At 36.3% G+C, this 26896-nt stretch overlaps 1 long non-coding RNA gene across 1 annotated transcript in view; it reads right to left on the bottom strand.

The window, feature by feature from the left end:
• LOC134809576 (uncharacterized) overlaps positions 1 to 25918 on the bottom strand; it is a 94934-nt gene extending 69016 nt beyond the window's left edge. Inside the window, exon 1 of the long non-coding RNA XR_010155652.1 lies at positions 25832 to 25918. This is a non-coding gene — a long non-coding RNA (uncharacterized LOC134809576). The remainder of the gene's footprint in view (positions 1 to 25831) is intronic.
• Positions 25919 to 26896: the final 978 nt, after the last annotated feature.

Here is a 26896-nt window from a genome sequence, read left to right as displayed (position 1 = left end):
ACTCATCTTTGACAATAAAAATCACAAAGGATATATATAAGCAAAACACCATTAAACAAACCAAACTATTACCAAGTCAAATTGACATCCTCTGAATTTCCAATTCAGGGATATTTCTGTGGGAATAAAAATCACTTGTTAACCTCATAGGAAATCAGCTTGGCATAAACAGGTGACATTCTTTAGAGTCTTAGAATTTTATAGGAAATGGGACTATTGATTAAATAAACCTAGATAGTTACCCTCAATTATTTTCAGTGAGCTTCTAATACAAAGACTTAGTTCTAGTTTTGTGGAAATTTGTATTTGAGCAATAGAAAACGAATCCACCAAACAAATACTTGGCACATGGATGGAATTATGTGTTTATGAAGTAAATACCACAGTTGCTTAGGTAAAGCATCATAGTGTACTTTTATTTTACAGAGATAACTAAAATACACCTGAAAAACAGAGACACTGTTGAATTTATCCTGTCACATATGTTTGGTTCCACACACTCATGACTTGGGAAGTTAATGTTGAGAAAGCTCAAAGACAAAAGAAAACATAAGACGTATAACACCGACAATATAAAATGCACATTGATTCACATTTTTTCATCTAATCTTTATTTTTTCTAAATAATCTGAAAGATTTGACTTTCAGAGATGTATGTACCAAGGAGATTCATATATACAATGAATAAATTATAAAGGTAGATCATTAAGAAATAAATAATAAAAATATGAATTTATGTATTGTGTGATATTTGTTCATTTTATACTTTCTAAAGTAAGTGCTAATCTATCTGTGGGTCAGAGTGTGTCACAAATTTGTCTTATATGTGCATTCTCAAAATATACATAATTAGTAGATTTATGATGAATTAGATGAGGACCAACAGTAAGTATTGATTGTAGAGCACATACTTAAAATAAATGACTAAGATATTTAAAATTTCAGAAACCAGTATTTCCAGGATGTTAGTAGTTGAGAATACTTAAGAAAAGAAGAAACTGTGGATATACAATTAAAATTGAGATTTTACAAAAGAAAGAAATCAAGTTCATCTTTTATAATCGTTGTTATCAATATTATTGTCTGAGAACAATATTAGGAGAGATCCTGCTTGATTTTCTCATTATTGTCTTGTTGAAAAATTGAAAGAGCCTTATATCTAGAGGTCAGTGGAGGATTCAGAGTATATCTATACACTTATCTTTTAACAAACATTCCAAATTTCAAATATTCGAATGAGTGTTTCTTCTAAAAATGCATTCAAATGATGTTGCTATTTCCAGAGATGTATATTTTGAATTGCCTTCCGAATCTCTTACTCATTCTTTTGAACATTTTACATGGTGGCAAATAATTATGCCTTAAGAGTAGATTTTCAATTAGGTAAAAACCAGATGTTGTTTTAAACATAAAGAATAAGACGGGTTATCAAATTGGATAGCACAATTTATGGTCAAGAAATAAAATGTGAATATATAGTTATGAGACTTTTTTTCTTCATTACCTTTTTAAATTGATTCGGAAAGCAGATTTTTTTTTATTCCAAATATGGCAGCATAACTAGGTAAAAAACTTGGTCACCCAAGGCAGTCATATCAAAGGAAAAGACTCATTTGTGGTGTTTTTCTTTTAAATTAAAAAGTTATCATCTAGAGCCAGAATAGATATTTACACATGTGAGAATGTTAATTTCCATTCTTAAAGAACATGTTCATTGTAGATTTACCTAAGGATGAATTTGGTTTAGAAGATGTAAAAAACATAAAATAATAAATGAGTGGGACATAACCTTATAATGCTCATTTAAATACCCATTAATTCAGTAAATGGATAATTATTAAATGCCTCATTATTGGGTAATATCTTATGTGCATGGTACATATTTAAAAAGAAAAATATGCTGATAATATTTATGGCCTTAATGGTGTTTACATTCCAGTGAAGAAAAGCCAAAAGATGTATATTCTATAATAAAGGAATAAAAAAAGGAACAGTTTAAAAAAAAAACAAGATAGAGGTGGCAAAAGGTAGATGCAAATTTTAAGTAAATGGTCAGTGTAGACTTCAGTGACAAGAAGACATGACAAGAAGACAAGAAGACTTGGAGGAGGTAAGAGCCCACAAAAATATCTTTTGGAAGCACATTGAAAGCAGAAGAGACAGTCAAACTCAAATAGGCTCCTCTGACCTGCTCCCAGAGCTGGAGCATGTCTTTCTTGTCAAAGAACATAGCAAGGAGGTTGCTATAGCTATAGATGAGTGCATAACTGGGGAAGAATATACTGTGAAGATAATTGGCTTCTAACTTATCTGAAGCCAATGGAGAAAAGCCAAGTAATACAGGGACAAGAGTCTATGGTATATGCAAGAAAAATGGTGACAATGACTATGAAATTTAAGCAGGAAAAGGAGAGGAGAGAGGTATTGAAGAGAAGAGTGACAAATTCAAAATCAGAGATCTCAGTGGAGTGTAAAGATGGTTGGAACCAGGTGTGATATGGTTTGGCTGTGTCCCCACCCAAATCTCATCACAAATTATAACTCCCACAATTCCCATGTGTCATTGGAGGAACCCTGTGGGAGGTGATTGAATTATGGGAAAGGTCTTTCCTGCACTGTTCTCATGACAGTGAATAAGTCTCACAAGATCTGATGGTTTTAAAAATGGGAGTTTCCCTGCACAGGCTCTCTCTTTGGCTGCTGCCATCCATGTACAATGTGACTTGTTCCTCCTTGCCTTCCGCCATGATTATAAGGCCTCCCCAGACATTTGGAAATGTAAGTCCATTAATCCTCTTTCTTTTGTAAATTGCCCAGTCCCCAGTATATCTTTATCAGCAGCATGAAAACGGACTAATACAAGGTGCTAAAGAGTTGGTTTGAAAGATAAAATTTGGTGGTTGTTGAGATGCATGGAATTAAAATTTTGAAGAACTGTAGTTATAGGTAATGAGAAGTTCTATAGTATGAACATAGGGAGGAATAGCCGAGAAAGGGTGCAGGGTAAGATAAGATAAAAAAAGGAATTGAGGAGGTAAGGTGTGGAAGGGGTGATCTGTGGGTTTATTTTAATCACAAAGAAATAAGAGAGTGTCAGGAGCTTAAGTAATTGAGAAATGACAGTAGGTTCACAGTTCTTGGCCACTATGTGGGAAAGTTGGAACATAAGATTTGGAGCTGAGAATTTTTAGGGAGATGGAAAGGAAACTAAATAAAGAACAAGTTGTATGGAGGATGTAGAAGGAAAAACAAAAGCCTCCATGGCTCAAGAGAAAAGCGGAAAAAGCAGTGTCTGGGGAGGAGCAAATTTCTATTTCAGCAAAAAGGTGAAAGGAAGAATGGTAATGAGTTAGACCAAATGTACTGGTTCCACCTACACAACCAAAACAAAATATTTTTTAAAGTATTTGTATAATCAGAAATCTCTTCCCTATAAGCTTATAAGGAGAATTTAAGAATATGTTTAATATCATTTTCTTTTATTGAGACAGAGTCTCACTCTAGTGCCCAGGCTGGAGTGCAGTGGTGCAATCATGGCTCACTGCAGCCTCAACCTCCCAAGCTCAAGCAATCCTCCCACCTCAGCCTCCAGAGTAGCTGGGACCACAGGCATGCACCACATAGCTAATAATTTTTCAATTTTTTTGTATATATGGGGTCTCAATATGTTACTCAGGCTGGTCTCAAACTCCTGGGGTCGAGAGATCCCCCTGCCTCAGCCTCCCAAAGTGTTGGGATTGCAAACTTGAGCCACCACACCAGGCCTAAGTGTAAGATTCTTGAACAATTATCACATACTGTCTTGAAGTCAATTTTGCAGTAGAATTATATTGCAAATCCACATAAGGTCTTAATTGTTAATCCAATTACTTTTGCCTTACCATGAATATCAAATTAATCAGGCAATTTATAAAATATTGATTCAATTTTTGAGACCACATTTTAAGATGAAATTTGACAAAAAAGAGTACTTAAGAGCCAGAGAGACTCATTTGGTTAGCTACAGTCTGTGCTACATATATGGATGGTTGAAGAAATCTAATTTATTTAGAAGGACAAAGAAAATGTAAAGACATCAAAGTTATCAAAATATTTTTAAAATAACCATGTAAAATCGGAGCCAACTCCTTTCGTGTTTTTCAGGGATGTAGGAATAGAATCAATGATTGAAAATTATAAGACAAGGGTTATTATCTCATAATATTTGGTAAAATTATAATAGTTACAACTATTCAACAAAGGTAGGGACTGCTTCCGGAGATATTAAGTGAAATCTTTGTCATATGAGACATTTACTCAAAGTTTATTTGTAAATGATATAAACAAGGAATTTCTGTAATTCACAAATGTTTGAATAAATGAGGGATTTTAAATATTCAGATTATTAGTGTTATTTATCCAATACCCTATATGTAACTATTTTTATAGCTTCTTCTGGGTGTATATTATTAGAAAAGGAAGGTAAGTTTATGGATTATTCTTGAGCCATGCAACATTTGTATATTTGTTGCCATTATTCAAAGGCATATATTTGGGCAAATATATTTTAATCCAGTATTTTTCCTCTCAGGAGATTTACCTTTGATAGTTCTCTTGATAGTTCTGGCTTCTTTATTCTTGCACATTAATTGTCCATGACAAAAAAAGTCAAATTTAAAAGTTAATGTTAAAACTTGTATCTGGGGCTACAGACTGAATTTCTCTCTGCTTTTATTTGTTGAACCTGCGATAGATATTTACTATTGTCCAGAGCACTGATATATTCTATCAGCATATTCTGCCATGATTATGAAGCCTCCCCATCAGTATCTAGAGCACTGATATATTCTATCAGCATATTCTGCCATGATTATGAAGCCTCCCCATCAGTATCTAGAGCATTGATATATTCTATCAGTCTATTCTGCCATGATTATGAAGCCTCCCCATCAGTATCTAGGGCATTGATATATTCTATCAGTCTATTCTGCCATGATTATGAAGCCTCCCCATCAGTATCTAGGGCATTGATATATTCTATCAGTCTATTCTGCCATGATTATGAAGCCTCCCCATCAGTATCTAGAGCATTGATATACTCTATCAGTATATTCTGCTATGAATATGAAGCCTCCCCATCAGTATCTAGCGCACTGATATAGTCTATCAGCATATTCTGCCATGATTATGAAGCCTCCCCATCAGTATCTAGAGCACCGATATATTCTATCAGCACATTCTGCCATGATTATGAAGCCTCCCCCATCAGTGTCTAGAGCATTGATATATTCTATCAGTCTATTCTGCCATGATTATGAAGCCTCCCCATCAGTATCTAGGGCATTGATATATTCTATCAGTCTATTCTGCCATGATTATGAAGCCTCCCCATCAGTATCTAGAGCACTGATATATTCTATCAGCATATTCTGCCATGATTATGAAGCCTCCCCATCAGTGTCTAGAGCATTGATATATTCTATCAGTCTATTCTGCCATGATTATGAAGCCTCCCCCTCAGTATCTAGAGCATTCATATATTCTATCAGTCTATTCTGCCATGATTATGAAGCCTCCCCCCAGTATCTAGAGCATTGATATATTCTATCAGTCTATTCTGCCATGATTATGAAGCCTCCCCCTCAGTATCTAGAGCATTGATATGTTCTATCAATGTCCTAGAACATAGAGCATTGATAGTTCATAGGGTTAGGAATTTTATTCTGCGTCAAATCAGAGAATCAAATCTAGTCTCAACCAGAATTAAATCATTAAAGTGTGCCAAATAGTGTTGAAAGCAAAAAATGAAAGCAACAATGAGAAAATACATTATAAAAGACATTTTGAATTTTGCTACAAACTTCAGAACTTAAAATTCTTCTATGACTTGAGATTTTTTTAAAACAACAAACATATTAATGTCATGTCATCATGGGACTCTGAGAGATAATCAGTATTTGCAGGGCAGTAGAAGTGCTAAAGCAGAAAGAAGAGGCTCTCAATGAGGAAATACAACTTATGGATTAAGTAGATGATGAGATTAAGTCAGGCTTGAAAGAAATGTAGTGGTTAATATGCTCCCAAATTGAAAGGGTTTCGAAAGTATAAGTTTTACTGCTAAGCCTGGAAAACCAAAAGTAGCTTTGCTTCCTCTAATTGCACAGATATTAACAGAATGAATCATAAGCCATTTCAGGTTAAGCTCATTCACTTTGAGAAAGGCACACATCTGTGTTCTGTGGGTGTTGTGGCCTAAACTATTATAGGAAAGCCTATTGCACACATAGAAACGTAGAAATAAATGACATAGTGGTGTAGTGAATTCAGAAATTTGCATATCCTGGGAAACTTTAGTCCCCCAGATTAGCGTAATTTTGTAAATGAGAAAAGTTCAAACTTTAAGGGAAGGTCTAAGACTTATGTCTTTTGTGAAGCTGCTTAATAATTTGTTTCATGTCATAAATAATGTAATCTCATTAGCATACCCAGAAACAATATTGGAAGCTTCTTCTCTTTACAACTTAAAAATTTAAAACATTTTAATAATTGATATGCACAACTTTTGAATCCAAAAAAATGTGTGGCCACACCTATAAGAATGATGATATTTGTCTGATATTAGCAGATGACATAGATGCAGATCAAAACTTCCAACTCAAAGTTGAAACTTGCCTTTGAAAAAGGGGAAATATCAGTTTGTAAGAAGTTTATTTATTTTTAAAGATGTTTCTAGAAAATTGTTAATTTTATGATCTTCTTAGATACCAGCTATAAGATGTATCAATGTAAATTCCTGAAATTTCAGTAGATACCTGATCTTGTTTTCAGCAATTATAAACATGCTCTGTCATAAGTTTGACCTCGTCTTTTCTTGATGGTTCCCAAAATGGATAAATGTTAGGGAACATTTTATTTTAATGTGAGATAGTAAGATAGGTAACAAGTATTCATGGAATGCAAATAACACAGCAAATTGCTGCACCGCTGTAGAGCAGAAACCCTCTTTCCTGTGCTTTGATCCTTCATAAAAATTTCAGTTTCCTGATTAGTTTAGTCCAATGCCTATGTGTGATGTTATAGTCATTTGTTCTTTTTTTTCACTTTATCTCTTTATTCTTGTCTGTTTTTTATTGGCATAGCATTTCATTTGGTTTCCATAAACGATTTGCTGTCTCCTGCAATATAGTTCATTAATATTTATTTTATAATCTCATATTGTTTCCATATGATTCAGTTTTACACTTAATGAATCTGCGAACACTTCTTTAAGTAAATGACATCTCACAAATACATATTGTGTCCCTTCTGACATATTGCCTGTTAATGTCAAACAACACTCAAGGTATACCACATTCTGGGCCATAAAGCACACCTGAGTTAATTTTTAAAAATAGAAATCTTACAATGTCTATTCTCAGACCACAGTGGAATTAAAATAGAAATCAATAACAGAAAGATAACTGGAAAATCTTCAAGTGCATGAAGATAAAACAATGCGCTTCTATATAGCATGAGTCAAAGAAACTAAAAGATAAAGTAAAAAAGAGAATCTCTGCTGGGCGCGGTGGCTCACGCCTATAATCCCAGCACTATGGGAGGCCAAGGTGGGTGAATCACGAGGTCAGGAGATGGAGACCATCCTGGCCAACATGGTGAAACCCCATCTCTACTAAAATACAAAATATTAGCCGTGTGTGGTAGCACGTGTCTGTAGTCCCAGCTACTCAGGAGGTTGAGGTAGGGGAATCGTTTGAACCCGGGAGGCAGAGGTTGGAGTGAGCCGAGATCGCACCACTGCACTCCAGTCTGGGCAACAGAGTGAGACTACATCAAAAAAAAAAAAAAAAAAGAGAAAAGAAAATTTCAAGAGAAACTAAAAGTGTATTTTTTAATTAAAGGAAAATGAAAACACAACATAACAAATCTGTGGTGTGCAGCAAAAGCAGTGCTTAGAGAGAAATTTATAGTATTGAATGCATTTATAGAGAAAGAAGAGAGATCTAAAATCAGTAACCTATGTTTCCATTTAGGAAAGTAGAAAAAAGAAGAGTCAGTTATTGGTGAACTGCAAATGCTGCTCCCTGATCGTTCCTCTGGAAGTTTTGTCTCAGAGGAGTACCCAACCATGTGAGGTGTCAATCTGCCCCTACTGGGGGGTGCCTCCCAGTTAGGCTACTTGGGGGTCAGGGACCCACTTGAGGAGGCAGCCTGCCAGTTCTCAGGTCTCAAGCTGCATGCTGGGAGAACCACTGCTCTCTTCAAAACTGTCACACAGGGAAATTTAAGTCTGCAGATGTTACTGCTGCCTTTTGTTTGTCTGTGCCCTGCCCCTAGAGGTGCAGCCTACTGAGGTAGACAGGCCTCCTTGAGCTGTGGTGGGCTCCACCAAGTTTGAGCTTCCTGCTGCTTTGTTTACCTACTCAAGCCTTGGCAATGGTGGGTGCCCCTCCCCCAGCTTTGCTGCTGCCTTGCAGTTTGAACTCAGACTGCTGTGCTAGCAATGAGCGAGGCTCCATGGGCATAGGAACCTCCGAGCCAGGTGCGGGATATAATCTCCTAGTGTGCCGTTTGTTAAGCCCGTTGGAAAAGCACAGTATTAGGGTGGGACTGACCCAATTTTCCAGGTGCCGTCTGTCACCCCTTTCTTTGATTAGGAAAGGGAATTCCCTGACCCCTTGCACTTCCCCGGTGAGGCGATGCCTCGCCCTGCTTTGGCTCATGCACAGTGCGCTGCACCCACTGTCTGGCACTCCCCAGTGAGATGAACCCGGTAACTCAGTTGGAAATGCAGAAATCACCCATCTTCTGCGTCACTCATGCTGGGAGCTGTAGACTGCAGCTGTTCCTATTCAGCCATCTTGGCTCCACATTACAGGAATGGCTAACTAGAATAAGCAATGCAGAGAAGTCCTTAAAGGACCGGATGGAGCTGAAAACCACGGCATGAGAACTACGTGACAAATGCACAAGCCTCAGTAGCCAATGCAATCAACTGGAAGAAAAGGTATCAGCGATGGAAGATGAAATGAATGAAATGAAGTGAGAAGAGAAGTTTAGAGAAAAAAGAATAAAAAGAAAGGAACAAAGCCTCCAAGAAATATGGGACTATGTGAAAAGACCAAATCTACGTCTGATTGGTGTACCTGAAAGTGACAGGGAGAATGGAACCAAGTTGGAAAACACTCTGCAGGATATTATCCAGGAGAAATTCCCCAATCTAGCAAGGCAGGCCAACATTCAAATTCAGGAAATACAGAGAACACCACAAAGATACTCCTCGAGAAGAGTAACTCCAAGATACATAATTGTCAGATTCACCAAAGTTGAAATGAAGGAAAAAATGTTAAGGGCAGCCAGAGAGAAAGGTTGGGTTACCCACAAAGAGAAGCCCATCAGACTAACAGCTAATCTCTCGGCAGAAACTCTACAAGCCAGAAGAGAGTGGGGGCCAATATTCAACATTCTTAAAGAAAATAATTTTCAACCCAGAATTTCATATCCAGTCAAACTAAGCTTCATAAGTGAAGGAGAAATAAAATACTTTACAGACAAGCAGACGCTGAGAGATTTTGTCACCACCAGGCCTGCCCTAAAAGAGCTCCTGAAGGAAGCACTAAACATGGAAAGGAACAACTGGTACCAGCCACTGCAAAAACAAGCCAAATTGTAAAGACCATCAAGGTTAGGAAGAAACTGCATCAACTAATGAGCAAAATAACCAGCTAACATCATAATGACAGGATCAAATTCACACATAACAATATTAACCTCAAATGTAAATGGGCTAAATGCTCCAATTAAAAGACACAGACTGGCAAATTGGATAAAGAGTCAAGACCCATCAGTGTGCTGTAATCAGGAAACCCAACTCATGTGCAGAGACACACATAGGCTCAAAATAAAGGGATGGAGGAAGATCTACCAAGCAAATGGAAAACAAAAAAAGGCATGGGTTGCAATCCTAGTCTCTGATAAAACAGACTTTAAACCAACAAAGATCAAAAGAGACAAAGAAGGCCATTACATAATGGTCAAGGGATCAATTCAACAAGAAGAGCTAACTATCCTAAATATATATGCACCCAATACAGGAGCACCCAGATTCATAAAGCAAGTCCTTAGTGACCTACTTGATGGTATTGCAAGAGGGTGATCCCCCTGTACTATGGCAGTGGCTGCCACTTGTACACGTACCCAGGAAGCTGAGAGTTCACAATGGGCCAAGATTTGACAATTCAGGTCTCCCACCAAGTGACAAGTAAGTGTATTGGAAGCCAAGGGGGCATCACTGGTTAACAAGAAGCAGAATGCTGCAGTATTGGGCCCTGCTGGTGTACACCCCCAACTTCTGCTGCATATATGCCAAATCCGAAACCCTGTTAACCTAATGCCCATTACCAAGGATACCCTAATCCATGGCTGCTCCACCACCATAGAGGAAATATATATCAGTAGAAAAGATTTGCAGAGCAACCCTCTTCCTAGTTCGGAAGACATATGGCTTGTAGATGGCAGTCAGTTCAAGGAAGGATGCCAAAGAAGGGCAGAATGCACAGTTGTGTCCCTACAAGAAACTGCCAAGCCTAAGGGCCTCCCTGAAGGGACTTCAGCCCAACAGGCTGAGATAATAGTCTTAACCACAGCCCTAGCACTAGGAAAGGACAAGTCCTTGACTTGTTCACATAGACACAAAATACACTTTCTTTGTGGTCCATGCCTATGGTGCATTCTGGAAGACAAGGGGACTTCTCAATGCCACTAATCTAGAAATCAAATATGCAATAGAAATATTGGCAATGCTGCAGGTGATGGAAATGCCTAGACAGATTACTGTAGTCCATTGCTGGGGTCATGAGATGGGGACTCTGAAATACTAATGGGGAACAACCTGGCAGATTCTGTGACTAAAAGAGTTGTAAGAAGAGAGGAGGTCCTCCAAATGTCCTTGCTTTCTTCAGTACATCTTTACAAATATAAGCTGAAGTGTCCCCTGGGGAATTGTAGGAGGTCACACAAGAGGATATCATCAGTTCCCTCTCAGTGCAGTAGGCCCTAAGCAAGAGTGGTGGGATATGAGTGCCCAAAAATCTGAGGTGGGCTATTGTAAAACATTCACCTGACTCCTCAGGCTATGCATGGTTTCTCATAATGAGAACCCCAAAGAAATAATGGCAAAGTGATGGACTAATATTTATATAGTCAGAAAAACAATGCCCAAACCAGACCTCCCATACCTCCTTTTGCTAAAGTGATACAATTCAGGGGGAACTGCCCAAGGAAGACTGGCATGTTGACTTCACTCTTAGGCCTATGGTTACTGGAGGATTTAAATAGTCCTTGGTACTTGTTAATATCCTTACCGTTTGGATAGAGGCTTTTCTATGCTGGACCAAAAAGGCAGGAAAAGTCATAAAGGCTTTACTTACAAACACTATCCCTCCATTCAGTCTTCCTAGGTACATCCAGAAGGATAATGGGTCCTTATTTACTTCTAACTTAGTGGCAAAAACTTCCCATGTCTTGGGCAAACAATGGAAGTTGTATGCTGCCTGGAGACCACAATTCTCAGGGAAGACTTAAAGGGCTAATAGAATTCTCAAGGGTACTTTAGCCAGGTTATGTCAGGAAGCCAAAGAAAATTGGTTGAAGCTATTATACATAACTTTGGTCCACATACAAGCAGCACCTAGAGGCAAAGTGGGACTTAGCGCTTTGAAATGTTATGTGAAAGGCCTTATCTGGGCCTGACCAGCTGCCTTTCTTGCCCAGACAAGGATATAGAAAGAGACACAAAAGCACATCATTCATTTGGGTTTCATGGTAGCTGCTCTTAACCCTTTTGGCAATCTAAGCCTCACAGTCCCCTCCAAGGGAAAACTTCACTCATACAACCCAGGGGACTGGGTACAGCTCAAGACCTGGAAGAGAATGTTCCCCCAGGATCAACTCAGCCCCATAAGGATAGGGCCCTACCTAATTCTTCTAACTACAAATTATTCCCTTAAACTCCAGGGAATAACTCCCTGGATCCATCACTCCAGAGTGAACAAAGCCCAGGAGCTCCCAGAGAACACCTCTGCAGCATACACTTGTGAACCTGTCATAGACCTCAAATTGGTTTTCAGAATAAAAAGCTCAGATAAGTAAAATGTTTCCTTGTCATTCTTTTGACATAGTAGACATCTTTCTTATCCTTGTAGGAATCTTCATGCTTATTGCCCTTTTATATTCTGTTGAGATTCTTAGTTGGTGATGAATCTCTCCATATAATATTTTAGAATGAACCCTCTCTTTCCCTTATGCTGGTTGGCCACTTTAGACCATTGGCTTCTCAGCCAGTGGTCTCTGGGAAGCCAATGCATAGTAAACTTCTCCCATGTTATACCCAGTGGGAATAACCTGTCCAATGTTGAATATGCCATAGGCATCTCCAGACTCCTATGAGGTGGCTTGTTACTTATCTTTGAGGGGAGACATTAACCTCAGGGTGGCAAAGTGAAAATCCCACATCCCACCTGTGCCCATTGTGATCTGAATAGGTCCTTCCTGGCCTATAGATTGTGTGGAATTCACCCCTAAGGGCCGTGTCACCAGGAGAATAGGCCTTGTTCATTTAAATAGTTCAGGAAAAGGGGGAAAGTATCAAATATGTTATGGAGAGGAATCTGTTATGTACTTTTCAACTTTAACCTTACTAGCCATTGCACTCTAAACACCAACCATTAGTGTTTTCTCACAGAGGTCTTTGGGGACATAATAGACGATAACACTGGTTATCATAATCAATGTAAACTTTGGCAAGAGATAAATAAATTCCTTGATATTGGAAACTATTATTTCTCACCCTCAAAGCTGATGGAAGAGCTTCAACAGGACAAGTAAATCTTAGCCTGACTTATGGAGGATCCTTATTCCTCTAATGTGATGGGACTACCTGTGCCCCTTGGGGCCTCCAATTGCTTGGTTGTTAAACTTCATCACTCCCACGAGGGTGTGTGCACCTCCAGGATATGTTTTCATCTGTGGCTCACCCCACCACAAGCTCCTTAGCTATAAATTCTCTATGGTTCTTTCCTCTCTGCTACTTGCAGTGGCTCACCCCTGTGTTGACAATGTAATACAGCTAGGACAATGTACTGTGGGCCTTCTGGGGCCCATTAGATAACGTTTCATAGTATGACCACCCATTATAATAGACCACAAAGGGTTATTGCACTAATTGTGGCTGCCTCTTGTTGGAATTTTGACTAAGGTCGCCCTAAGAAATTTAACCTGAACACTTGAGAATCTGGAAGCTAAAATGATGGAGAATCTCTGAAATATGCATCTTTCTTTAAATTCACTAGCTAATGTAGTATTGAATAACTGATTGGACTTAGACTATTTACTAACAGAACAAGGAGGGATACATGCAGTCACCAATATCTTCTATTGCACCTGGGTAAATGCCTTTGGGGAAATAGAGGTTAATATAAAGGAAATGTTTAAACAAGCAGAATAGCTGTGTTCCTTCAACAAAAAGTGTAGCTCAACCAACCAAGTTTAGAATGCACTCTCACTTCACCTGGTTGCTTTCTCTGCTGGGGCCCCTAGTGGCCATTGTTCTCAGGTTACTTTTCGGTCCCTGTACATTTAAATTGATAGAAAACTTTGTGTCCTCCAAACTCTAGCAGTTCCATCTTGAGCTTTTATTATTAATACAATACTTGCCCCTTCAAGCAATTTTAGAGGACCCAAAAACTTATGTGAACTCAGCAGCTGGAGAGTTTCACTCCTCTAACTTTAGAAGACACAACATGAAGTAGATACAGAAGAATGAGCTCCATCTCTAACCCCTCAAGAATCAGGAGTGGAATGTTTTGGGGAGATTTGCAATCCAGGGTCCCCATATTTTCAGATGCACAGTGTGAAAAAGTACCCATTAGTAACTGTTGGACCTTGAGGTTTTGTTGCATCCAAAAGTTACAGGAAGAAGCCCAGCCCTGGCAAACAAAAACATGTTGGATCCAGAGATGCCTAAATTGGAGGAAAACTTTGGTGAACTCTCAGCATTACCATTTTCTGTATTAGTCTGTTTTCACATTCATATAAAGAACTATCTGAGACTCGGTAGTTTATAAAGAAAGGAGGTTTAACTGACTCACAGTTCCACAGGCTATATAGGAGGCATGGCTGTTGAGTCCTAAGGAAACTTACAATCATGGTGGAAGGCAAAGGGGAAGCAAGCACTTCTTCACATGGCAGCAGGAAAGAGAGGGAGAGAGAAAGAGAGAGAGAGAGAGAGAGAGAACCAAGGGAGAAGTGCTACACACTTTCACACAACCAGATCTCATGAGAACTCACCCACAATCATAACTAAGGGGAAAATCCGCCCTGATGATCCAACCACCTCCCACTATGCCCCTCCTCCAACACGGAATCACAATTTGACACAAGATTTGGGTGGGGCACAGAGCCAAACCATATTACACACTAATATCCATCCCCAGGGAGGAGCTTATTCACCATTTACTATATATGTGATGTGTGAAGAAGCATGATCCATGATGGTGCCTGTGCTGCCTTTACCTTTCCTTTACGTACAATGACTCAGCTGAACAACACAATAAATACCTCACTTTCATCTTCGTTCGAAGAGGCATTGCTTTGGGAACTGTCCCCGGTTTTCTTACTTTTGATAAATAATAAAATCCTCTTATTTAAACCTCTTTGGTTGTAGTCATTGAGCTGTCACCTGCCAAGCAATGGAACCCACTCATATGTGAGTAACAGTTTAGACTTGGTAAAATAATATGGTTACAACTTATGGAGCATCCACTCTATGCTAAACAATTTATGTCATTATTTATTGTTTCAGAATGGATTTAAGGCAGGTGTAAATATGATATTTAATCTTAGTGCCATAGCTTAAAATAAGTCTTACCCTTTTTATAGTTATGCAGAAAAACATTCCATGAACAAAATTATATAAAAAGTATATATTGTAACCAGCAATTGAATCCAAGCCTCTTGGCTCAGAAATCCACATAATTTCCACCACATTCCATTACTTCATTGAAAAAAATCATATAGTACATTTCTTTAGCTTTATTTAATGCTAACGTATGCTATTCTAGTGATTAAAAATGTAATGTGATATTCAGTTGAAGATACTTTTAAAGATATACAGATACACAAATGCAGTCAAGCATACAATTTACATACTATCATACACACACATTATTTAATATTATTTAACATTTCCCAAAGTAAAATATTTGTCATGTCATTGCATTTGGATTTTCTCATTTCTTCACTGATCTGGTTTAATAATATCCAACTATTGCTAATTTCATTAATCAATGTGGTAAATTTAATAATTTGAAAATTTCCAAAAAGACAGGTTGATGATTAAGGGTTGTTGAAATTCTCCAAAGTGATGTTTTTCTTTAATTATGTCACTGGATTCTGGAAATGTTGAGCTATTTTCTGAGGACACTAAAGTGGATCTGATTTGGGTTTAGAAATGGAGTACTCATGTTTGATTAGACAACAGTGCCACTCAGATAACTAGAAGGTTTTGCGGATTCAGCCTTCTTATGAAAGAAAACTGATTTTCATAACTTTTTATTTCTGATTAGAGCCGACTAGAAATCCCTGAGGACTTCCATCAGAAATGTGCAAACAAATTCCATGAAGACTCTATGGTTACAGTATTCTCAATGCAATTATATTTCTTGTATGTAACCCACTTCTCTTTCACTAAAAGCGATGACATCATTTTGACTGAGTGTGTACTAGAAAAGCTCATTTAAGGTCAAGGAGTCTTTACTGGTTTATGGCTAGCATAAGAGTTTAATACTGGGCTTTCAATATGGAGTCTCTGGTATTAAAGCAACCTTACCCCAAATAAATACCATTAAATATATTTTGTTGCATTCTAATTTTACGGCTCCATGATTTTCAAATATACAGATTACATTTTAAAAAATGAGTTCAGGATTCTATATTAACTAAACTTTGTGGCAGACAGAACTGCTTTCTTAAACTGTAGACATGGAAGAACTGATTAGGTATGCGCAGACTAGAATTTGTTCTAATGGTTTATCTTTGTTGCTAACAATTTTTGCTTGTGTATATTTCCACCTGTTAAATTACTCTATAATTTACTGTTTCCTGCTATTTGACAAGAAAACATTACAATCACAATAAAAAGTAATTTAAGGCTATTACCAATCAATGAAATATGTCCCAGTCTAAAATGAGATTGAAATAATTTATGGGGGATTTTACAGTCAAATTAGAATGAAGATTATTCCACAGGGGGAAATCAACTTCTGCAAAACTGCAAGCATCATATATTTCCTAATATGTTCTCACAGCTGAAACAATGTCATTATTGGAAGACAGCAGAGGAAACTCAGTGCAATCAGAAGAATCTTACAAATAAATGCTGGCAAAAAGAGGGTATTTTTGGATGCAAAACTCAGTAATGGATTTGAAGTTAATGCAAGATGAAGTTAATGCAACATTAAACCTAGGAGGCACATCAGGTTTAATACTGTTGAATGATTCACCACAAGTATGGTTTGTTGACTGACATTTTTATACCCTTAACCTTAGGAAAACTTCCTAATAACATTTAGCAATTTAGCAATAGCATATCAGCCCTCCCCACTGCCCATCAATACACAAAACTGAAATGTCCTAGAACACAAGCATTTCATTTCAGTGTTGAAAAGAAATTACATTCAGTTTCTCTTTTCCTGGCAAATGAAACCTTGGATTTGAAGGCTTTATGAACAATGACAAGATTTCATTGTATTTACTCCTATTTTATACTGAGAGTTCATGCAATGCATTTTACTTATTTATAAACCAATTCACATTCATCAAAAATGTGACATTTGGAAAATACAAAAATTTAAAGAAAACAACTACTTAGGAGCTACTGAACTCAACACAAATGGTTGGAAAATGAATAAATCCAGTATAGCATTCTTTTGTTTCCTTAATAAACAAACATAAAATGCTCAGTTATTCTCTACTCGGCTTCTCCTTTACCTGTCCCTCTGCTCTCAACTCTCAAAATTTAACTGCCTGATAGTCAATCATCCTATTGATAATAAAGAGATGAATTCTCCAAATAATATAGACAAATGGAAATCTAACTGTCATGGGTGCGGTAAGAAAGATGTTAACTAATTTTTCCTTTAATATAGATTGACTAAATTCATTAACTTATTCAACTTAAAGCCAGACTCTGCTTTCGATGAGGTCTGTTAAAAAACAAAAAAGGGACATAAGAAGAGTGCTAGAATGTATTTACTGTATTTAATGACAAAAGCAGCAATAGGGCTTCTGATGAGATTAGACATTATATCAAGTATAAAATTATTTAGGCAGTTATTTTTAAACTAATTTTAATTCCCTGGAGGAAATAATGTAACTTGATTTTTTCCATTTAAGCTTTAATGAAATAAAACTATGTCTCCAAAATATTAGAATTAGAATTAAATCCAAATCCATATAAAGTATGCTGCTTTATATTCTTTTAAGTTATCCAGGATCCCTCTCTTATTTAAAATTAAAAAAATTTCCAAATCCCCTGGAAAAGTAAACGTTACTTTTATACATTTAATTTGTTCTTTAAAACAGAAGACATGTGTTATGCAGATAAAGTGTAGTAGACAGAAATACAAATAAACCATAGCTTGTTTAGTATATAATTAATATTTCTAAGAGTATTCAAAATTTATGTGTTAAATTAATACCTGTAATTGCCACATTCACCCATTTCTTACTGTTTTGTTTTTAAAACACCAGCATATTTATCCTGATAAAAACATGCAAAAATATGAGCTTTTCTCTATTTAAAAAAGTGGCCTATTTGATAGTAATAATAACATAATTTGTGATTCATCATATATGTAAAAAGTAAAATATATGACAATAATAGCTCTTAGGAATGGAAGGATTTAAGTAGGTACATACTTTTGTAGGGTTCTTTAAAACTGAAGTTGTATAATATTATTTCAAAATACGCTGAATATAAAAATACATACAACAATCCCTAGAGTAAGCATTAAATAAATAAAGCAAGTATTTATGCAAAAATATTATAAAATAAAATGAAATGTTAAAAAATGTTTGATTAATGTGGAATACTGCCGGAAAGATAGAACAAGAACACAGAAAACAAATGACAAATGGTAAGATGGTTGATTCAAACCCATCTTAATAGTAACATAAAATATAAATACATTAAACATTTTAAATAAAAGCTGAGATGGTATGGCTAGATAAAAAGCAAGGCCAATCTAAGTGATTATTACAAGGGAAAGACTTTAAATATAAAGCTGCAGGTAGAATAAAATGAAAAATAATCCATGCAAACAGTATTCACAAGAATGTTTCTTTGTAGATGTCAGATAAAGTAGATTACAAGACAAAGAGTATTAATAGAGAAAAAGAAAATCATTTCACAATAATAAGAGAGTCAATTAATCAACAAATATAGTCATCCTTAATATCTACCCATTTGTAACAGAGCTTCAGGTCCACAGAAAATGGACAAAACTAAAGGGAGAAATACAAATAAAATTTAGGATTTAAATGCATCTCCTAACAATTAGGATAAGAAAACAAAATGTGATAAGAACATAGAAATTCTGACATTCACCACCAACCTGACTTAATTGGCACTTATACAATACTATACCCAACCAATGTAGAATATTCCTTATTTTTCTAACATACATGAAAGGTTAATAAGATGACAATATGTGAGAACCGAAAATGGTATACATCTCCAAGGATTTGAATAATATGGAATATGTTCTCTGAGCACAACTGAATTAAATTCCATGATGTGCTTATTTCACATTGCATGCCTGTCAAAATATCTCATGCACCTCATAAACATATGCACCTACCGTGTACCCACACAAATTTTTAAAAACAGTAACGAAATTAAAAAATAAATAATAAACAAATTAGAAGTCAGTGTGAAAAGGTACCTAAAGTGTCCCAAATATGTGAGCATAAAGCTAAACAATTCTAAATAAATTTTAGAACAATGAAAAAGAACAAGGCACATTAGAAAATAAGTAAAATTGAATGATAATGAAAACACAGTGTAGCAAAACTTGTGAGATGTATACACACACAGTATTTATCAAAAAATGTACATTTCAACTTTAAGTGTTATAAGTTAAAATGCTCATAATGGAAAATAAACACCTAAGATTTTACCTTAAAATACTGGGAAAGGAAGAGCAAATTAAACTAAATAAGTATAAGGGAGAAAATAATAAAATATGAATGGAAATCAATAATTTGTACAAATAATATACAAAAATCATAAAGCTAAAACTAAGTCCTTTGAAAATTAATAAAATTAATATATCTCTAGCAAGCCTTATTGAAAAAAGAGAAAGGCTAGAGCTCATTTACTGGATATTAGAAGGAGCTCACCATGACCTCTTTGTCTAGGACAGGCTGCCTACCTAGTGCAGATCCCAGATCAACGAATGGAGGATACTTCACTTTAAGTTCATGATTTAATTAATGTCTTGGACCAGTATTTTAACTGCTAAGTCTGTGTTCATATTTAAATTTGATGCTAGAACTTTGAATTAACCCAAAATTACTAAAGAAAACATGGAATTTTTCCAAGCTATCACCATGAATAAAGATTAACTACTGTATGAGCAGATTGAATGAGGCAATGAGGAAGACAAAAGATGATTATTTTGCAGTGTAACCCATGAGTCCTGCAAATATCAGCCTTATGAAAGAGTTTCAAGTAATAGCATTATTTAGAATGAATGCCATGTACAACAGGAATATTGACTTTTCTATTCAGAAAACTTTTTGATTGAAAACAGAGCTCTGGTATAATATAGCTAAGCCTTGGGAAGTTTTGAGTTGCCAACAATTGCCTTGTGAACAGTCCAAAACCAGAAATACAGAATTTCTTGGGAAAGTATGATTTTTATTAAGAAAAACTGGTTGCAAAAATGTGGTTCAAAGACCAGCATAAGATTGGAGGAATTATTCTCAATTGGAATTCAGTTAGTCATTCAGAGCTCCCTTCCCGTGATATCCCATTGGTTTATGCCTGAGTCTTTAAGACCTGTAATTAACAAGTGAGTAAAAGCTCAAACATCTCCATAGGACTTGGGGAGCACAAAGCAGCCATGGTGTTGGTGCCAGCAGCCTCTGCAGCGATGGAAGGCATTGCCAGCTGCTTTGGCAGCAAGGTGAATCAATGCCTCAAAGTAGACATCTTCACCCTCCACATTAAGCATTGTCAATCTCAGAGTTTGGCAGGTGCTCACAAATTGCCCAGAAGAAGAGATTAACTGAACCTACAAGAGATATATGGGGAAGGGGTTTAAGTGGTAAGCATGCCACCTGGATGTCAGTAGAAGTCATCCAATGGGCATGTGTTTTGAAAAATCTCAGACTTCTTTGGGAGACATTTGAGACTAAGCTAAAATTACTACTTAACAGAACAGCTTGAGCCAGATGAATGTTTCTTATTAATACTATTGAATCTTTGTTTTTACTTTCTTGATGTTTTTGTTTTTGCTCCCTTAGTGACTAGCCAATGACTACAGCCATGGAATCTTCTCTTTTCTAGTCCCGAGGATGTAACTGCCCAGTTATCTTTGAAGAACTCTCCCCATCAATAATCTAGCTCCTTACTAATTAATGTTTTCAGGGCACTGGAGATACTTTTCTAAGAAATAAGTGTTACCCTAGAGTGTTATTCATTTTAATTAGCATTTAATGCACCTTACTGTAGGTCTAGCATTGCTAACATAATTCTAACAACTCGTATGTTATTTTTTAAAGTTTTTTCCAATAAAAATAAAACTTTACTAGAGACAATCTGAAGTATTTGAATAAAAAAACTTAGAATGTTTTCAATAGTTTCATCACTGCTAAAAACCTCATTCATATAAAATTCGAGTCTGAGTGACCTCACACTGAAGACTTATATCTAACACATGAGGAAAAACAGGGTGAGGATTTAGAGGTAGAGCGATTTAATGCAGGTCCTAAGCCAGCGCATCATCCTTACTCATAAATTGCTACATTATAATTATGGTCCATATTTTCCATTTAGGTCATCATACACATGTTGGATATGTTTGCTACATAGTTTGAGGACATTTAAGACATACTTTAATAATTTTAATAATTTTGTATATTAAAGTTTTCAGACTGGCAATTTGTCAAGGAAATAGAGTGAATGCAAATATACTTGAAATATGCTCAACAGAGTGGATTATTAAATTATTTTATGACATATGTTAATGTCTGTCCCCTCCACACCCCAATTTAAAAGGAGTATAATAGAGTAGCTTAGAATAAAATTGTTTCTGATATTTTAAAGTCACCTTATATGAGTTATGCAGAAATTAAGTAGCATATTTATTTCAAACATTAGGCCCTTCTAAGAATACAGGAGTGAGGTACTAGACTAACATGTTTCACAAAGCGACATACGGACAATGCCTCAGCAGTTATGGAAGAAAAAGATGATGTGTTCACATAAAGTCTAAAGGTCCTTGTTTCTGGACTTTGTATTATCTTTCAAGCATAAAGTTTTGAAATAAGTGCCTCCTTTAAACTAAAAATAAAGAGAGCTGGATGTGTGAAATTCATATGGCTACAAGAGAGGCTTTGCTGTGTGTGAGTTCTGAATACTTTTCAACATATATGTATCTCACTCTTTCACCTTTCTTTTTGTCTTACACAAAATGTCTGTTTGGAGTACCCCTTTAATTTTATGCGTCGTTTCTAGGGCAGTTCCAAAGCAAATGTTTCTGCTTTACCATTGTCCTCAGAAGTATTTCCGTCCTTAGGAAATGGTGCTTATTTGATTCCTGAGATTTGTTATCTCCCTCAGTGATTGCTAGAGTCATCTAATATAGGTCAGGTATTTCTGTCTCCCCTTAGGCTAACTCAACTCTAGAAGTATGGATTCTTCATACTTTTCTGATCATAGCACTGATTCCTGAACAAAAGCCTTTATTAATATTTATGTCTTATGCAGAGAAACATCTTTTTTTAAAAAAGGATAAGTTGTAGTGAATAATCATTATCCACCTTGGCAATAATTCACATTCCTCACCTCTGAAGTTTGAGTAAAGACAAAGTTTGCCTAGTAGATGCAATGTTAGCCTGGAGGAGTATATTGACTTTAGGCATTCTGTCAGCTTCTGTGTAAAACTGAAGCAATCCCTCCTCAAGTAAATCCTATTTAAACACTGAACTGTAATTACATATGACTTACTAATTTAAACTTGAGGTTAATATCAAGAGGATTAGTTTTGTTTGCAGTTCAAAAATGTACAAGCATGCTGTAGGCTGCGTGCTGGATATTTTTCCTAATAGGAAATTGTAGATGTTTTCATCTATGAATTATTCCTGTAAATTTAACATTTTTAGGAAATACATCATTAGTTTGCTAGTTTTGCAAACACCCTAATCAATTGGTAACTATGGTATTATAGATCAAAAAAATGTGTAATTGAATGACAAGGGACATGACTTCTAGACACTGCTCCCTTAATAATTAGCCATCTACTATGGAATAGGTCACTTCCTCTCCTTGGGCTTTGTTTTTCTCATCTGTAAATTGAACATTAAGTTTGGATGCTATTTTTTTTTTCTGATCTAAAACTCTTTGACGAATAGGTATCCAGAGCAACTAATTTATTAACAGAAGTTAAATCTTCATCCTCAATGTTACATGCAATCCTACACATATAACCTCTGTGTCTGTATGAATATGAGCGTTGATCTAAGGCATAACCCAAATAATTATGAATACATATATAAGCCAATTCAAACTAGTAAGGAGAAAAAAGAGAGTGGGTGACTTGCAAAATGCTAGTTGGATCCATAAAGATATTACACATATAGTCAAAGATTGGCTTCCTCTTCCGTGTTTTAACCACACAACCATTCTGTCAACTAAGCATATTATATTTTGGTGGGAGAAGCATTTATGTGAAACTTTAAAATGGTGATGAGTTCAACTCTACGAATTCATTTTTTTAATTCTAGATCTGCTAAACCATGAAATATGATAGAAAATTTTTATGGCAGCTGCAGAGGAAGGCTAGCATAAGACACAGGGAAGAGCTTAGGATGGCAGAAGTCTTTAGAGGTAAGGAATTTGTGGATTTCTGGAGAAGAAAAGAAGACCTGGGATGAAAGAGTTCACCCTGAATTCCCTAAGGTGAATGGAGGTTAGTGTCTCTGCTGTTTGGACTCTTATCTTTAGAGAAGTCATTTCAAATGTCAATTTAAAATACTAATGGAAAACCAGTGACAAGGAATATAAATGTTAAAATCAAGGGAAAAATATTATTGAGGAAAGTTGATCTTTTTAACAAATACATTTTTCAATAAACTTTATTGTAAAAGTTGAAGACATGTGTGTATGTGGAAATGAATTACATCTCAACTGTGACTCATGATGTGGCATCTCGCACATCATGGTGATATATCCAGGTTGCAGGTTTTCTGAAAGTGCATCAGTTGAAATCATGACATAAAAGCAATCTCTAACAAAAGTCACAGTAAGTCTGTCTCTATTTCTAAAATAGTAACTTGTAAAGTTTAAACAGTTTGTCCTTTCCCATAATTCTTTGTGAAGTAATATAAAAAGATTGGCAATCTAAAGAAAAAAGTTAATAAAAATGCATAAGCATTAAATACCTACAGAGAACACATATTCTTAACCCTAAAGCTGTGAGTGAAATTTTAAGGAATCTCTGGGCTGTGTGAAAGAAAATCCAAGTCACACATCATGCTTACCCAAATATTTACATATAATTAAAAGATTGAATAAAAGTGAATGTTGAGTCTAATCTGAAAATATGTATTTTTTAACCTATTACTATGCTTATGTACATTTATATATATAATCCAAATTCTACAGTTACTAATTATATAGAGAAACAAAATATATTTGTCTGATTAATCCCTTTGACCCATGGCCAAAAAAATTGAGAGTTAAAATAGACTTTTGAGCCCATCCTTCCTAATCTCCCTTCTAATTAGGTCGATCTCTTTAAAAATGTGTACATAAGAGTGTGTGTGTGTGTGTGTGTGTATGCAAATGTATATCCAGAATTTGGCCACTTCTCCTCACCATCTTTCTTTGTACTAACCTAGTCTAAACCATGATCATCTCTCTCTAAGACTATTACAGGCTGGGCGTGGTGGCTCACGCCTGTAATCCCAGCACTTTGGGAGGCTGAGGTGGGAGGAACACGAGCTCAGGAGATCCAGACAATCCGGGCTAACATGGTGAAACCCTGTCTCTACTAAAAATATAAAAAATTAGCCGGGCATGGTGGCGGGCGCCTGTAGTCCCAGCTACTCAGGAGGCTGAGGCATGAGAATGGCGTGAACCTGGGAGCTGGAGCTTGCAGTGAGCCGAGATCGTGCCACTGCACTCCAGCCTGGGTGACAGAGTGAGCTTCCATCTCAAAAAACAAAACAAAACAAAACAAAACAAAAAGACTATTACAGTAACTTCCTGCATCTGGTATTATTATTATTCCATGGGCAAAATGCACCTCACAGAGAGATTCTCTTAAGTTATCATTTAGGTCATATGGCTCCTCTTCTCAAATTCTCCAATGGCTTCTCACTTCACTCATAATAATACCCATGAACTTAGACTTTTGCAGTCTTATAATCATCCCTCCAAATGTACTGTGGACTTCATATAGTTATATTCTCTTTTTCAGTTACACGAGCTACACTGGCATACTGGCTGTTATTTCATCACACAAGGCCTACTTCCGCCCCGGAGACTTTGAACTTAAATTTCAACCTTCCTGAAATATCCTTTCTCCAAATATCCATATCCCTTGTTCCTTCTTTTCTTTTAGGTCTCTGCTCCAGTCTCCTCTTATTCAAAAATTCTGTTCATCCATTTCAAAAAGACATCCACCTCTCTGTCATACTGATTAATTTTGCTTTGTAATATTGGACTCCACCTACCATATCATTATATACTTTGTATTTATTTATTTATATCAAAAGCAAGTACCATATCCATTGTTCTGTGCTGATGACTGTTTGTACATTCAGCATTATCAGTAGTGAAGTTAGCTTTGGTTAAGGGGAGCTCAAGCTCTTGAACCAATGTACAGATTTTATCCCTTTTACAATTTAGATTCTTTTTAAGGAATCATCATACAAGTAACAGGAAGTATGAGAAGTAATGATCCCTTCAAGTAAAGATACACTAGTCTACCTGGCTTATTGTTAAGTGCTTCCTGTATAGTGAGTAATGTTTGCTGGGCATTAATATAAAACACAAAAAATACACATATTTTGCTCACTCCTGTAAATCCATCCATATTCCTATTCTCTGATCTCATTTTGTCAAACCTTCCAAGAACCCTGACCAAACATTGAGTCATTTGTCCCTTCCAAGGCATTTATACATATATATATTTTTTTTACCTCAGGTGACTCCTCCCTGTACGTAAGACAAAACAACCAAGCATACCACTTATAACTCAGAATATCCTGAGTAGGGTTGTAGTCCCACAGCAATCCATTTTCAGGTCCATCAGTGAGCTGGTGTGTCCCAGCCTACCCAAGATCACTGTGACATGGATCTTTTTAAACACTGGCATTTAGAACTTCTGACTCTCACAGCATTCCTTGAATTAACACCTCATTAAACTGAATGTGCACTTTTTTCTTTTTTATAAGTTCTAAAATAAGAGAAGTTAACAAATTAGCAATAGTTAACAAAGTTATCAAAACGGTAAAGTAAGGCAAACACAAAATTGTTCAAAAGCACAATCCAAAGATATCCTTTTACCTGTGCTTTGTTCCAATTCACTATAGATGAGGGTCTTAATGGTTGTGCCAGGAGTTATCACAATTTCACTCCGTACTGGTAGGGGAATCTTTATTACTTTTTAATCAGTGAGTAAACAGTTCTAGAATCCTCAGGGTCAGCTTTCTAGAGTTACTCCTGTTAATGATTATTCTGTGGTAAGCAGGTCTATGCAAACTTACCCCCAAAGGCCAAAAATTCTGAGGTGAAGAAAGAGGGTCAAAAATCCAGTTTCTCAGAAAGAAACATTCAAGAGACTTAGCAACAGAAGTCATGTCTTGTGGTGAGATGAGATGATAGATCCCCAGCCATTATCCCCTGGACCCAGGATTTACATACTATAGAGAAATTGCCTAGGGTAGGGCTTATGGCAAGTGAGTATTTATAATAATATCAAGATTGTTTTGACCTAAGGCAGCATTTGCAGTAAGTTAGTGAAAGTGAAAATCTTAGAAACATTTCCTGAACTGGAGTTAATCATAAGTCAACATAGCAGGTTGGCATCAAAGATAGAGTTGCTTTAGCCTCCACAATAGTCCCTTAGCTTATGTTCTCTGAATGCACAGTTTGAAACAAGGCCTTATGTTAAATTAGTTTATTAGATTATTCCAAAAAATAGGAGTTGGGGAAGAGAGAACATGAGATGAGGAAGAAGAAAAAGCCTGTACAAGGGATAATTATTGCGATCCTCACTATGAGAGGGTTGTTTCAGCAGGGATCTTCGGCAAAGCCCACAGAATACCTCCAACAGCTATTTGCTTTCCAATCAGCTCTTATTTGTTTCATTACTGAGGAAGGCCCCTGAATGATCACTTCCCTATCTTTTTGAGGCACTCTTGCCATTTCAAGTGGCCACTGTATAGGAAGAGTCCCAGGGCTAAAAATGAAGTGACGATATACACATGAAGCAATTCCCTGTCACCTTAAAGTAAATTCTGGCCTGAGAAGTCTGTATGGTACCACCCACTTAAGGTTTGAATGGAGTAATAAATAAGACTAAGTTGACATGAATTAGGCCTCTGATATTTCTGTGACCCTGGGGTTTAC

Source organism: Pan troglodytes, chromosome 2 (assembly GCF_028858775.2).
Source record: "Pan troglodytes isolate AG18354 chromosome 2, NHGRI_mPanTro3-v2.0_pri, whole genome shotgun sequence".
Taxonomy (NCBI): domain Eukaryota; kingdom Metazoa; phylum Chordata; class Mammalia; order Primates; family Hominidae; genus Pan; species Pan troglodytes.
Note: the sequence above shows the minus strand (reverse complement) of the source record. Positions and strands in the feature narration are given on the sequence as shown.